Source organism: Pinus tabuliformis, chromosome 8 (genome assembly GCF_031772625.1).
Source record: "Pinus tabuliformis cultivar Carrire ecotype Pingquan chromosome 8, CPIR1, whole genome shotgun sequence".
Classification (NCBI taxonomy): Eukaryota; Viridiplantae; Streptophyta; class Pinopsida; order Pinales; family Pinaceae; genus Pinus; species Pinus tabuliformis.
In genome coordinates, this window is record NC_142294.1 from 333,841,096 (window position 1) to 333,854,466 (window position 13,371).

General features: G+C 37.9%; 1 pseudogene; it reads right to left on the reverse strand.

Annotated features, from left to right (window-relative positions):
- Positions 1–1,173: 1,173 nt before the first annotated feature.
- LOC149235490 (putative pectinesterase 11) lies at positions 1,174–12,502 on the reverse strand (annotated as a pseudogene).
- Positions 12,503–13,371: the final 869 nt, after the last annotated feature.

Sequence of the window (13,371 nt, forward strand, 5' to 3'; positions counted from 1 at the left end):
GGGTAGAGTCAACTCCAGATGACCCATCCCACATCACAAATGTCAACCGATGAATCCCCATCAACTACCACGCCAAGCACTCTAAAGGTCAACCGAACTATACTAACTAACCAATCAAAACTTATGAAACCCTCGACAAATTTTTAACCATCAATTAATGCTCAGCTTTAGGATTCGTAGCGCGTTTCAAAACGCGAAAATAAAGGATACTCCGCCTAACTGCTAAAATAAAGAAGAGCCCCCATAACAACTAAGAATAGAAAACGCCCCGCGTGCATGGGACGAATGAATCTGAAAGAACAGGCAACGTAGTAAATTCAATCTAAAACGTAGATTTTATAAGGCAAACACGTTGCGAAGCACCTATTTCTACGTGGTGCGTCAATCTGGTACTAGCTACCTCTAAACTTGTTATTTTGGGAATCAAGGTAGAGAATGGCCGGAATCAAGGTAGGTAATTGTTTAACATGTCATAACATGAAGTCTAGAGAAAAACAATACCTATGAGCATTCCCAACACACCACCTACACTCTGTTCCCACCACAAGATTTAAACTAGCTTGACAACAACTTCCCAAGTACTTGAATACCCGATTTGACAACACCCTCCGAAGTAATTAAATACCCGATGAGGCCTTACACCATTCAGTTTTCAAAAGCAAAACACATGCCGTTCTAAATTCTGTAAATATACTTAAAAATTCACCTTCATAGTTCCAGCGTAAGACTTATTCTCTTATTGATTGGTCTTCTCATTATCAAAATTTTAAAATATTGCCATAATGACAATTACTGGCTAGACATCATTTTCTGCTAGACTCGCATTGCGGGTATTATAAACAAAATGTGGACGTTAACAAATATTGAACAATGAAAGCGTATAGACTGGCATTCTTCATGGTGTATTGATACATGAATCAATTGTGGTATCATAAGCAAATTGTGGACGGTAACAATTGATGAATAGATGATAGTAAGAACCGTGAACGACTGAAAAAATGAGTCATTTACAATGTACAATTGCCCTTCAATTACAGACCCGGTGAAATAGATCATGCTATTCAACGTGGTTGCTCTTATTGCTTGAGACAATAAGACTCGAGCAGCGAATGCAACTTAACGTGTCAAGAAACGAGGGAATTGGTAGAAGGAAGAGAATTACTGGCTGACGTTTTAGCCATTTAGTGGAACCAAATTAGCGTATCTCTACAGGCCGCTTGGCATATTTTTGATCCAATTCTGCCCATCAATGAAACTGCTACTTAAAAACGGTGCAGCCTCCTCATTACTGAGTTCTCTCGACCATGAGACTCTTCGTTTATTTGTTGCACCAGGTCCAGAACATTTGTACAGCCCATAATACACAGTTCTGCACATAGACACATAAGAGCGATTATGTTGTTAGAATGGGATTCTGATAGTCCATGCATAGATGTGAGCATTAGATTTGCTTCGTTGGGATAGCAGTAGCTTACGATTCTCTGGAAGGATCCTTCCAATTATCCCATCCGTCTGGGAAGATAATGTCAGCAATGTAAGTGTAAGCAAATACTACTCTCGAGTAACGTCCCCATGCCCTGCCGAGGTACATTAGTCCACGACCGGTAATGATACAATTTAGAAAGGTGAAGCCCGTGTCTTCACCCGGAGTGGATCTGCTCTGAGCTGTAATTGCGCCATTTAGCTCAGGGATCGTATGAAGACGACATTTCTAAGAGTACATAACCACCAGAATTGTTTATCAGCTCTAATCCATGACAAAGCAAAAAAATGAAAACATTCTGCATGATCTGCAGTCAGTGAGTTTACCTCATAGACAGATTGTCCATCACCGCATATGAAGTCAGCGGCACCTTCGATGAAACAACTTCTAAAGTAATGCCTCCCGCTCTCGTCCAGCACAGTGTCTTGATACCCCAGAAATCTGCATCCGTAAAAAGCACAACGATCTCCCGATATCCTCAGTGCCACAGCTTGATCGCCCGGACCATAAGAGTTCTGCGCCAAAAATATGTACTTTTAAATAATGTCCAGTTTTACTAGGACATTAAATATTATACTACGATTTAATAGCGAAATAGGGGAGGGACGCCATTACCTGTGCGCCCTCCCCTCCACCTGGCGGACAAGCACGTTGCAGGCACGTGGCCTCGTACAACACCACGCCAACTCAATCCGCCACCTGTTAACATGCGTGTCAAGGGTTTACACTTTATTTAACGACCATGGATCCGCTCATTTCCGCCTTTACCGCGCGATGTATGCTCCGACTGTGGGTTTTCTGTTCGGGTCCGGTGTTTGTTCGAAGCCCTCCGCCGATGATGGCGCGGGAGGGCTCCATTACCTGTGCATGATGTCCGCCATGGTTGAGCTCATGTTCGCCAATTGCTGTTCAGCCTGGACCGCCGGTGGTTTAGGGTTTCCTGGGTGGTTGTTTAATTCGTGCTATTTGCCCGCCAATTGTTGTGCCAATTACTGTTTAGTCTGGACCGCCGGTGGTTTAGGGTTTCCTGGGTGGTTGTTTAATTCGTGCTATTTGCTGTTTGGGGAGGAGCCAGTACCAATTTACAGGTAACTGCAAATTTCGGTGGTATTTGTGCGGTTTTTTGGGTTTTTTTCTTCTGCATTTGCTCATTTGTTAATTTTTTCCAATTGTTGCAGGTGTGGCAGGTCCGGCGAGCACTGGAGAAGGTCCGCCGAATGTGTGGCGAGCTCTGGACTGATGGCTTCTATCCGGTAGGATTTTTATCCTACCAGCCATTTTCTGAAGTGTTTTTCAACACCTCTCACCGTGTGTTTCTCAACACCTCACCTCGCTTATTGGAAGTTTTGTTGTAGCTTTTCGGTGTTAAGGTCTTGTGCTTTTTTCGGTGTTAAGGTCTTGTGCTTTTTTCTGATATAATGGTAGCCCTCTGGTTTTGTTGAATGTATAATTTATTAGCTGCTTTGTTGAAGGGTTTAGGGTTTTGGATTCTAATGGCAGCTTGGTTTTGGTTGCCATCTCCAAAGCTTGCAGCTAGTGTGAGACTCGGAACATACGGAAATGATGTTGTAGCTTTTCGGTGTTAAGGTCTTGTGCTTTTTTCTGATATAATGGTAGCGCTCTGGTTTTGTTGAAGGTATAATTTATTAGCTGCTTTGTTGAAGGGTTTAGGGTTTTGGATTCTCATGTGTATATTTCTTAATAGGAATTGTAAATGCTCTTCCGAGGCCAAGATATGCTATTTTTACTACACCTCTTCGCTTATCCACCAGGAGATTGTGAGGCTTCAGGTCCCTGCCATATTATAGGCTGCCTTTCAATATTGGAGCATGAACAGAGAATGTTTCAACTGCCTTTCGAGCTTCTGTACCATTCCATATAATTTAGGCATACTTCATGAATTGTAAGACTCCTAAGCCGGTGGTGTTCTAAATCCTTCTATGAGATGTAAGGTTGTTTGCTTGTAGGAAGTTTGTCAGACTGTCTTAAGGTGGCTAAGCTGTTTCTAGGGTTCTACTGCGTCTAGTCTTGTTCTGAGGGTTTGAAGGGAGTTATACAGATAAGAAGGTATGCGGATTCCTTCCTAAGCAGGTATTGTAAGGATTCAAGGTCTAGTGTTTCATTCCAAAGATCTAGCTTCCTCAGTCCTTCTAAGCTAATGTTTATTAACTGCTTTGTTGAAGGGTTTAGGGTTTTGGATTCTCATGTGTATATTTCTTAATAGGAATTGTAAATGCTCTTCCGAGGCCAAGATATGCTATTTTTACTACACCTCTTTGCTTATCCACCAGGAGATTGTGAGGCTTCAGGTCCCTGCCATATTATAGGCTGCCTTTCAATATTGGAGCATGAACAGAGAATGTTTCAACTGCCTTTCGAGCTTCTGTACCATTCCATATAATTTAGGCATACTTCATGAATTGTAAGACTCCTAAGCCGGTGGTGTTCTAAATCCTTCTATGAGATGTAAGGTTGTTTGCTTGTAGGAAGTTTGTCAGACTGTCTTAAGGTGGCTAAGCTGTTTCTAGGGTTCTACTGCGTCTAGTCTTGTTCTGAGGGTTGGAAGGGAGTTATACAGATAAGAAGGTATGCGGATTCCTTCCTAAGCAGGTATTGTAAGGATTCAAGGTCTAGTGTTTCATTCCAAAGATCTAGCTTCCTCAGTCCTTCTAAGCTAATGTCTCAGACCATCTTCAGATTGTCTCTGTCCTTCTTCGGAATGTTGGTTTGCTTCTTGAAGGATACTAGAGCCTATGGTGTAAGCAGCTTACGTATTATTCATATATTATGATAGCTTGTTTCTCTGTATTGGTTACTAGTAATCACAATGCATAACCTTATGGACAGTGTTCACATAATCTACATGCCTTAATTACGATAAGCTCTTGTTCCTGTATTAGTATAGCTTGATTACAGTGATATCATAACTCTTACATATTACTGATATAAGCTCAATGTAAGGATATGTAATATGAAGCGTATAGTCTAATCACTTACACGGTATCAATTGATGTACCATATATAATTGACTAAGCTTAAACTCCATATTAGTAGAAGCTGTAATACATTTATACCTATAACTATTTCACACATATGGCTCTGATTCCCATTGAATTGATTACAATGAGTACTCTTATTCAAGCATTGTGTTAGCTTCTCACTTCCATGGGACTAATCTAATGAATACCGATATAGTGCTTGCAGTAGTTTGGGTTAGGTTCCTAAAGACTATCTCCCATGTTTGCCTATGCCATTCAATTTTGTCTATCACATGCATTTTGTTCGTTTCCTTGGAACAATACTTAGCTCAATTATTTTAGAACTATATATGACTACATATTTGATTATATTAAAATCAGATTTGTTGGATTTATTTACTTATTTATGGTTGAGAATTTATTTGCAGCTCTGTGTCTTATTATCTCAGTGTTTCAGGTTTTCTTCAACAAATTTAAATAATAATTACTTCAAAAATGAAGAAAATGACTTCAAAGAGTCCAGTAGTTCCAATTGTAACTCTTTATGATCTTTGTGGAGTACATATGTTGTGTAGGCTTTAAGTTTAGTTCAGTTTTGGTTTTGAGCTATTGTTGTGTATTAACTTCTTTCTGTATTCAATAGAAGATGGATGTGTTTGAGAGTTAGGATATTTTACAGAAGTATGTGCTTGTAGGTAAGCTTACTTAGATCTAGGTTATTCTTTCAAAGTTGAAAAACTGCTTACAGTGGCCTGCTTTCTATGATACTTGTTGACTGCAATGAATAATTAGATCTAAAGCATATTGCTACGGTGACTGCATAAATACCATAAGACAATAATAATAAGCCCAAGACCACTGCACATTGACCATAAGAGACTAATAAAGTCATATGTTTTTCTGTTGGTGACTTTCCAAGTGTTTATCTAAGGTCTGGTATATGTTTTCTGATATCTGAAATATGCTTTTCGAGATCTGGTGTACTTGTTTTAGTAAGAAGAAATCAATTTGCTAAGGTTTAATATCCATAAGAAATCACTTATCAGTGTTGGGAGCATCATTTTGAAGCTAATGGTGAAGTATTAAGTGATTTATTTTGTGAAATATAGTTCATCTTTGCAGTGGAAAAAGATGCCCCAAGACATAATATGAATTGACATAACAATTTCAAAAGGGGAATAAGTATCTAAGTTATCATTGTAGCGTCTTTTGTGGACTGATATCATTTGTGCTTAACTCGCAAATAAAACTGCTTTACAACCAACCAAGCTGCTGTTGGCTTTTCAATGTAGTGAATGCATAGCACCATAATGTTGTTAGTGTTTCAAAGCAATAAAACAACCTAGGTTGTAAGCCAGAATGTTTTTGTGACAAGAAAAAGACACAATCCATCCAAAATCCACATCATAATGTGGTTACAAACAAAAACATATGACACCCCTATTCTTTATGGCCCTGAGAATCTTGAGTGCCAAAACTCCTCGAGTTACCTTCTTGAGCCAAGTAGGTTGGCCTACATGTCAAGGGTTGATTAGGAAATGGTTGATTGCTGCCATATGATTGACTCCAATTTGCAGCTTCCAACCATGGAGGTATTGAGTACCCATACCTCACATTTGCACTACTGGTCCCTGCATTAAGTGGAGGTGTGTAATGAGCATACATAGAATTGGCACCAACTCTGGTAGGAATAAGGCAAGTGGGTAAACCCTCAGTGGTATAGTGAGGCACTTGAATGTTTATGAGATCTTGGAATAATGGTGTATTATCTGCAATGGAGTCCACTGAGTTTGAAATAATTCTGGTTTCATTAGCTATTCTTGTATCATTGTCAACCATATTGATCATCCCTTGTTCCTTTTCAAGAATTTGTTGTGCCTTTCGTTTTTCCTTTTCCTGTCTTGCCATTTGCTTTTGTTGGTCCTTAATTTGCCTTGCTTTATCTCTTTCAATCTTTTCATCTGCTCGATGTTGTGCTGCAACAATCCTTGCTGCCTTCTTCTCCTTGACTAGATCCTTCTTTTTCTGTTTTAATTCTTGCATTTCAAATTTCTTTTTTTCAGACCCAACTAACAGGTTTATATAGTCCTCTGAGGTGAGTAACTGCGAGCTTCGGCCCAGACGAAGACTACCTGGTGCACCTTGCTTTTTTTTCATTGATACTCTCTGTACTGGTAGCTTTAGGAATCGTCCAAGTGTCTTCTCCACCCCTCCCACCTGCATGTCATTGCTTGGTACTTCCCTTCCAGTTTCTGTTGGAACTGATCGAACTATATCATTATCTTCATTTGATGCCTCATTATGTCCTTCATCTTCTTCCATTGATATATTGTCCACAAAAAAATGAACAATTTCACTGTTCAATTCTGCTGGTTGTGAGGGCATGTTCATGCTTTCTTCATTGGTTGCTGAGACACTATGTGCATTCATATTGATCATTGCTTCTGCTAGCCATGAAGGTGGGGTTACTTGGCTTGGCAATGTCAATTGGTCATTTTCAACTGCATGTTCAGCAATAACATTAACAATATCAACAACAGGAATTTCATGTTCTTGAGTTGGTGGAACAATCTCCATGTTACTGCGAATTTGTTCATTGTTATATTGTGTTTCACATACAGTTTCATCATCTTCAGCATATAAGTGTCCTTGAGACCAGGAAATCATATTACCAGCTGCAACAACATCATCTTGGTCATCTACTTCTTGCACTTCAACACCTGTTTGGGCATTCCCTTCTTCCTGACCATCCACATGAAATGCTTGGCTACAACCAGTATCATGCATGAGAGCATCATAGTTCAGTGGCCAGATTCCTGTCCTCCTAAAGCCAGCCTTGATATTTGATGGTGTCAAAGCCCTTTTAAAAGCTTTACTTGCAAGCTCTGCTAGCTCAAACCTTTTCACCTCAACCCCTGGATTCTTTGCCATCCATGCAGCACGCTCCGACCTGAAATAGTTCTTGAAAGGGCCAAACACACTAACATCAAGGGGTTGCAGTCTATGAGTGGTATGAGCTGGCAATGTCAATAGGTCGATGCCTAAATTGTTTGCTTCCTCAATTGTTTGTACAGCCATGTGACTCCCATGGCCATCTAATATCAAAGTGAAAAAGCCAACTTAGAAACAGTTCTTTAGTCATCCATGCATGGGGATGTGCAGCCATGCATGCACCTGGTTCGCAGTTCTGTATATAGTTTTTCAGTTGATTTTTACCTTTGAATAGATAAAATCTTGGGATTGAAGTACCAATTGCATTAACACAACATAAAATAGTTATCCACTCCCTGCTCTTGGGCAAAATCTTTGGCACATTTCGGCTCCCTCTCTTGGCAATTACCCGCATGCCACAATTCCTCCCTGCCTGTAAACCTGTTTCATCACAGTTCCATATATGGTTTGCTCCATAAGAATGTTTATCATAAGCACTAGAAAGTGTGTCATAGAATTTTTGCACAACTGCAGGGCGCAAATTTAATGCTCTGTCTCTGTCAAGGCCCTCAGCAGTACGCAATACAAGTTCTGGATGCCTTTTTTTAAACCCAAACCACCATGATTTACCAGGAAACCCATCTTTGAATGGGTTTGGCCTCCCTTGACAGATTTGAGCAACTGTTGATTTGAGTTGTATCAACTCTAGCCCATGTCCCAGTTGGGCCATCTCTTTACACCACTCAACCACCTCGGCCTCCTCATCCTCAGTCATAACTGTAAGAGGCCCTCTACGTTTTGTATGAGTCAGTCCATTTATCCAATAATGTATTGATGAGGGAGGAATACCATGTTTTTTTGCAGATGCCCGAACTGAGTATCCATTAAACTCTATGTCGTCAATTGCAACTAACATTTGTTCTTTTGTCCATCCTCTTATAGCACTGATTTTTTTAGTTGAGCTTGCCCCTTGGACTGTTGTTGATGGTGGTTCTGTGGCTGATGGTGTGTTAACATCAGCAGCTGTCACATGGTCATCTTCAACAATGTTCCCTGGTGCATTGCTGGCATCGACATCAGCTGGCCTGTCATCATCAGACGATGTGCATCGGAGCTGCGCACCCCTTGTCACTCTCCTGCCACTTCTCCTTGTACGAGCAGAGTAACTTCCTTTTGCCATAGATGCAACAACCTATAAAATTATTGCATGCATTTAGACATTAGAATATATGTTAAATTATGCTTTATTACTTCTGCAAAAATTATCCCTATGAAGCTGATGATCGAATAATTCCTGTAAGCTAACCTTCAATTCCTGTAAGGTAAGCAACAAATAAGGTCAACAAATTATTACAGCTTTAAAAATAAAATTAAACATAAATAGATAGCATTCTTAAATTTTCAAGGCTAACAAAAGACTTACACACATGAATACCATTTTGAAAGAATTCATACCATTTGTAACTTATAACACTAGGTAGATCTTGAGATTAAGATTTTTTCTCATCTGTGATGTCAGAACAAGTTTTTACCATGGTGGTGAACTTGTGCTTTTATTTACATTATTGGGACTTTCTTTCTCTGCTTAGCATATCTGACTACAAAAATTTAGGTAGATAAGATGTTTTCTCATCTGTGGTGTCAAAACAAGATTTTTACGATGGAGGTAAACTTGTGCTTTTATTTACATTATTGGGACATGTCTTCCTCTGCTTCGCATATCTGGTTACAAAAACTTAGAAATGCTTCCCACTTGACTGATATGGAATTTGTGAGTTTGATTTTAGTTTTTCATGTAATGTCTAAATGAGTCTTTTTCTCTATCTTTACATAATTTCAAAAGAGTTGAAATTATTGCTTCAGTGCTTAGTATTTTATTGGTGTTTACCATGCTTACTGGAAATTTGGATTCAGTGCCCTGTTTTGATTGTTTCCTTTACAGTTACTCTGTCTCTTCTTTCAATCAATTTGTCCTTAGGATTTTTGAAACAAATGGCTTGCATCTCCTCATATTACTTCACCGATAGTTCACTAAAATCCTATTTAGTTTGTTCCATGTGCTTGTTGCATGAGCAAAAATAAGCGCGACCTTTGTAAAATGTGACTGAACTTAAAATTCGGCTGAGAGGTCTCACTTTTCATTATATTTTGATATATTTGTGAAATTTTCTCTCATAATCATGTAAGTTCACGGGTTTCTTCAGTATCTGTTTTTCCTGGTATACCACTTAAGCGCGACCATTGTAAAATGTAACTGAACTTAAAATTCAGCTGAGAGGTCTCACTTTTCATTATATTTTGATATATTTGTGAAATTTTCTCTCATAATTATGTAAGTTCACGGGGTTTCTTCAGTATCTGTTTTTTTCTGGTATACCACTTTTGTTGCAGTTCCAAAATCTTTGCAATTCTAATATATATTCATAACATGACCAAGTGTGAAATAATAATTCTTACGCCAGGAGAACTTAAACTAGTATTTCTGAAATTGGCACCTTTAAAGTTTTGAGTTTTGCAGCTATGGCTTAATAGCGAGCTGGATTACTAATGTAGCCCAAGTATTTTTAAACTTAAAAACACCTGTTTTATTAAGCAGACTTAAAATCTAATAGCATCTTGTCCTCTTATTTGATTTGCTGTCTTTCTGAGCAAGATGTTTGATAGCTTACTGCACTAATTTGTTTGTAATCCTAGAAAAAATGATCTATTTTAGAAGTCTGAAAGTTGAGCTTACTGTACAGTGTATTGTTTCATATTGCTTTTGTTAAGTTGGTCCAATCAACATGGACACAGCGGGGCTTTCGTTGCGCTTACTGTACAGTGTATTGTTTCATATTGCTTTTGTTAAGTTGGTCCAATCAACATGGACACAGCGGGGCTTTCGTTGCGGAGACCCTACCGTGTATAAAGGGTTATCGGGAACGACAACAGGACGAGAAACGATGTTTAGAAGTTTCCCATTGAAGAAACTAGGAGAAACGATGTTTAGATGTTTAGAAGTTTCCCATTGTATTCAATAGGTTAACTGTATAAGCTAGAACACATACATAAACTCTGTATAAAAAAGGTTAATTGTAACTGTATAGGTTAACTGTCACCACCCTATGGACAGAACTGTAATGTAAGAAATCTGATAAATGAATGGACAGAACTGTAATGTAAGAAATCTGATAAATGAAAACAATGAAAACAGAACTGTAACAGAACTGTAATGTAAGAAAAATCTGATAAATGAAAACAGAACTGTAAGAAGAATGAGTTGTAATTCATATAACTAACTTGAATATATTGGCCACTGTTTTGTGATGTTGTCTTCAAGTTTGCTGAATAGTTTGAAAGCATAAGATGCAACTTCAACAGTGGGTGGACTTGTTTTATAGTTTTGGGGACTTGATTTTAATTGGTGGACATGGATGCACATGGATTGCAATGGCTTCATTTTGAATGTGTGGTATGGATTTAATTTGCTGTGATCTAATGGTTGGGAATTGTTTATTTGTTGATCCATGTGCTTTGATTTGTTTTAATGAGAAATAGAATGAGTTGGGTGTCATTTATTGCAGTTATTGGGTCTGGGTGTCATTTATTGAACAAAGTGGATTTAATTGTTATTGGGTTGGGTGTCATTTATTGAACAAATTGGATTTAATTGTTATTGGGTTGGGTGTCATTTATTGAACATAGGGTGCTTAGTTGTTGAACAACACAGCAGTTATGGCTGACATACATTCCTTTTGTTATGTGCAGGTAGGCATATTTATTTGGGATGCAAAGTTGGAGTTCTCATGAGTGGGGGTTGAAGTGACTGCTGTTTTGTACTTCTGGAATAGACCAGTTTGGAAGCCTTTATGGCTCTAGCTGTTTTCTACTTGGGTCAATATGTTTTGCAATATTAAGTAGTAAAATACTATTTATGGACAGTTGTGGGCCCAGTCAATGTATGGGTGATTTTTGGACATAATTTAAAACTTATTTATACATAATGTTATTTATTTCTGTTTAAAATTTGGTTTCACAAGTCTTAATCACTGGTGGTTTGGTGGGACCAGTATTATATCAACTACTGGTCCCTGCACAAGAATAGGAATCCCTCCCCTACCTGGATTGTGATATATCTAGCCATGAAATCTGAAGCAAACACTGACACAGTTGCGCTGTAAAATGTCCCTCCACTAGATTTGGCACTATCATTCCAAGTGATGACAGTATTGTTGGCACCCGAGCCACTCAGAACTATAAATGGCTTGTCTGCAGGAATCGTCACCTTCTCCCTGATCACATAAGGCTAGAACACTAAGTTTCTCATCCTAAAAGACTCGTTTCTAGACAAAATTTAATGGAGAGATATATTGTTGAATCAAAACCATGCAGAAAGTATCAGTCTTCTGACAAAATTATATCGTAAGAGTCATATTCTCTCATGAAACTAATTAGCGGGTTTATTGGTTGCTCACTTATAAATGCCGGGTTTGACCTGAATTATGATCAAGTGCATGTTATTCGCCGGAACCGCATTGATGGCATGCTGGACCGTTGTAAAATGGCCGTTCCCTTTCTCCTTAGAAACTACTATAACTCTGGCTACACTCTTAAGTTTTCGAGACGATCTGCTATTCAACAATACCGGGATATCATTGTCTACATGGGTGTCGTTCATCAGATGGCGTTGAGAAATTGTAGCGATAGAGTAAGCAGGTTTTAGAGAAAACATATGAAACGAAGTAAAAAGCAAAGCGAGAAGGGTTACTCTCTTACAGTTAGACATCATGGATATATGAAAACAGGACGAGATCGAGGCAAAATGTGCAGGAAAGAAGAAATTATCACACAAAACATGTAGGTAGATAGGAACCGAAACACTTGCACTAGAACCCGACAGAAGATGGGATTTATATGAGCAGAAAGCCAAGTCTGATTTGAGTTTCATCTTAATTGCAGAGGCCCTTAAGGAATCGACAGCCGCCGGAGAGACGATGAGAGTGCAAGGCAGAGATTGCTTTTTAAAGAATCGGTTGACATGGGGAGGAGGTGGGGATGTCAGCGCTCCGCCGAAAAGCGTGGCCAGCAATGTTATAGTTAAATGACTACAGTAGTCAGACTCTTCATCCATTTGAATTTGGAGGTATTAAACTAAATCGTCAATGTGAGAGGAACATGTCATGCAATTGCCTTGTCGCGTGTGTACACCTCATTTAAATCTTTTATAACGGTTGCTAATATTACAATACATTTTTTAAATGCCAGCTATGCTTTATCCAACTCTCGAAATACATCCTTTAATCTTACTTTGCTCTTTTTTAATTCGGGATAATCTTTATCTCAACCCATCGTTTGGACAGACCATTTTTTAGTTTGTTTGTTTTTTGTATTCTTCAAGGTAGAGCAGAGTAGTATAATTTAGTTTTTATTTTTATTATTTCATCATAGTACAACAGAGTATATTTTAGAGAGGAAACATATTTTAACCAAATTTTAAGGATCACAACGCTGGATCATCTTTTAACGCGTGCAATCTAATTTAGGACATGGATGTTGCTTTCATAAATTAATAATTTAGATTCACATAAAATAATAATTTATTAAAAATATATAAGAAATATGATGATTTTAAATAATAAATAAAAAATATTTTAAAAATACATAAAATTATAACGATTTTAATTAATAAATAAAAAAATTAAAAAATAAATAATATAAATAAAAATTTAAAAATATATTATAAAAGAAAATTATTATTAAAATTTTGATAAAATTAGCAATACAGATTATGCATATTAAGGTAAAAACACACTAATAATAAATTGAAAAATGAAAGTGTAACACGTTAGGCTCGAGGAAAGATTCACTGTGGTTATTTAACTTAGCTTTATGATTCGCTGCATTTATTTTGCTTTGTGACATTAACTTAGGCTAAAAAGCCACATAACAAGTTGTTACCTAATCATGATTAATTAGGAATTTAGACATGATAATATAATA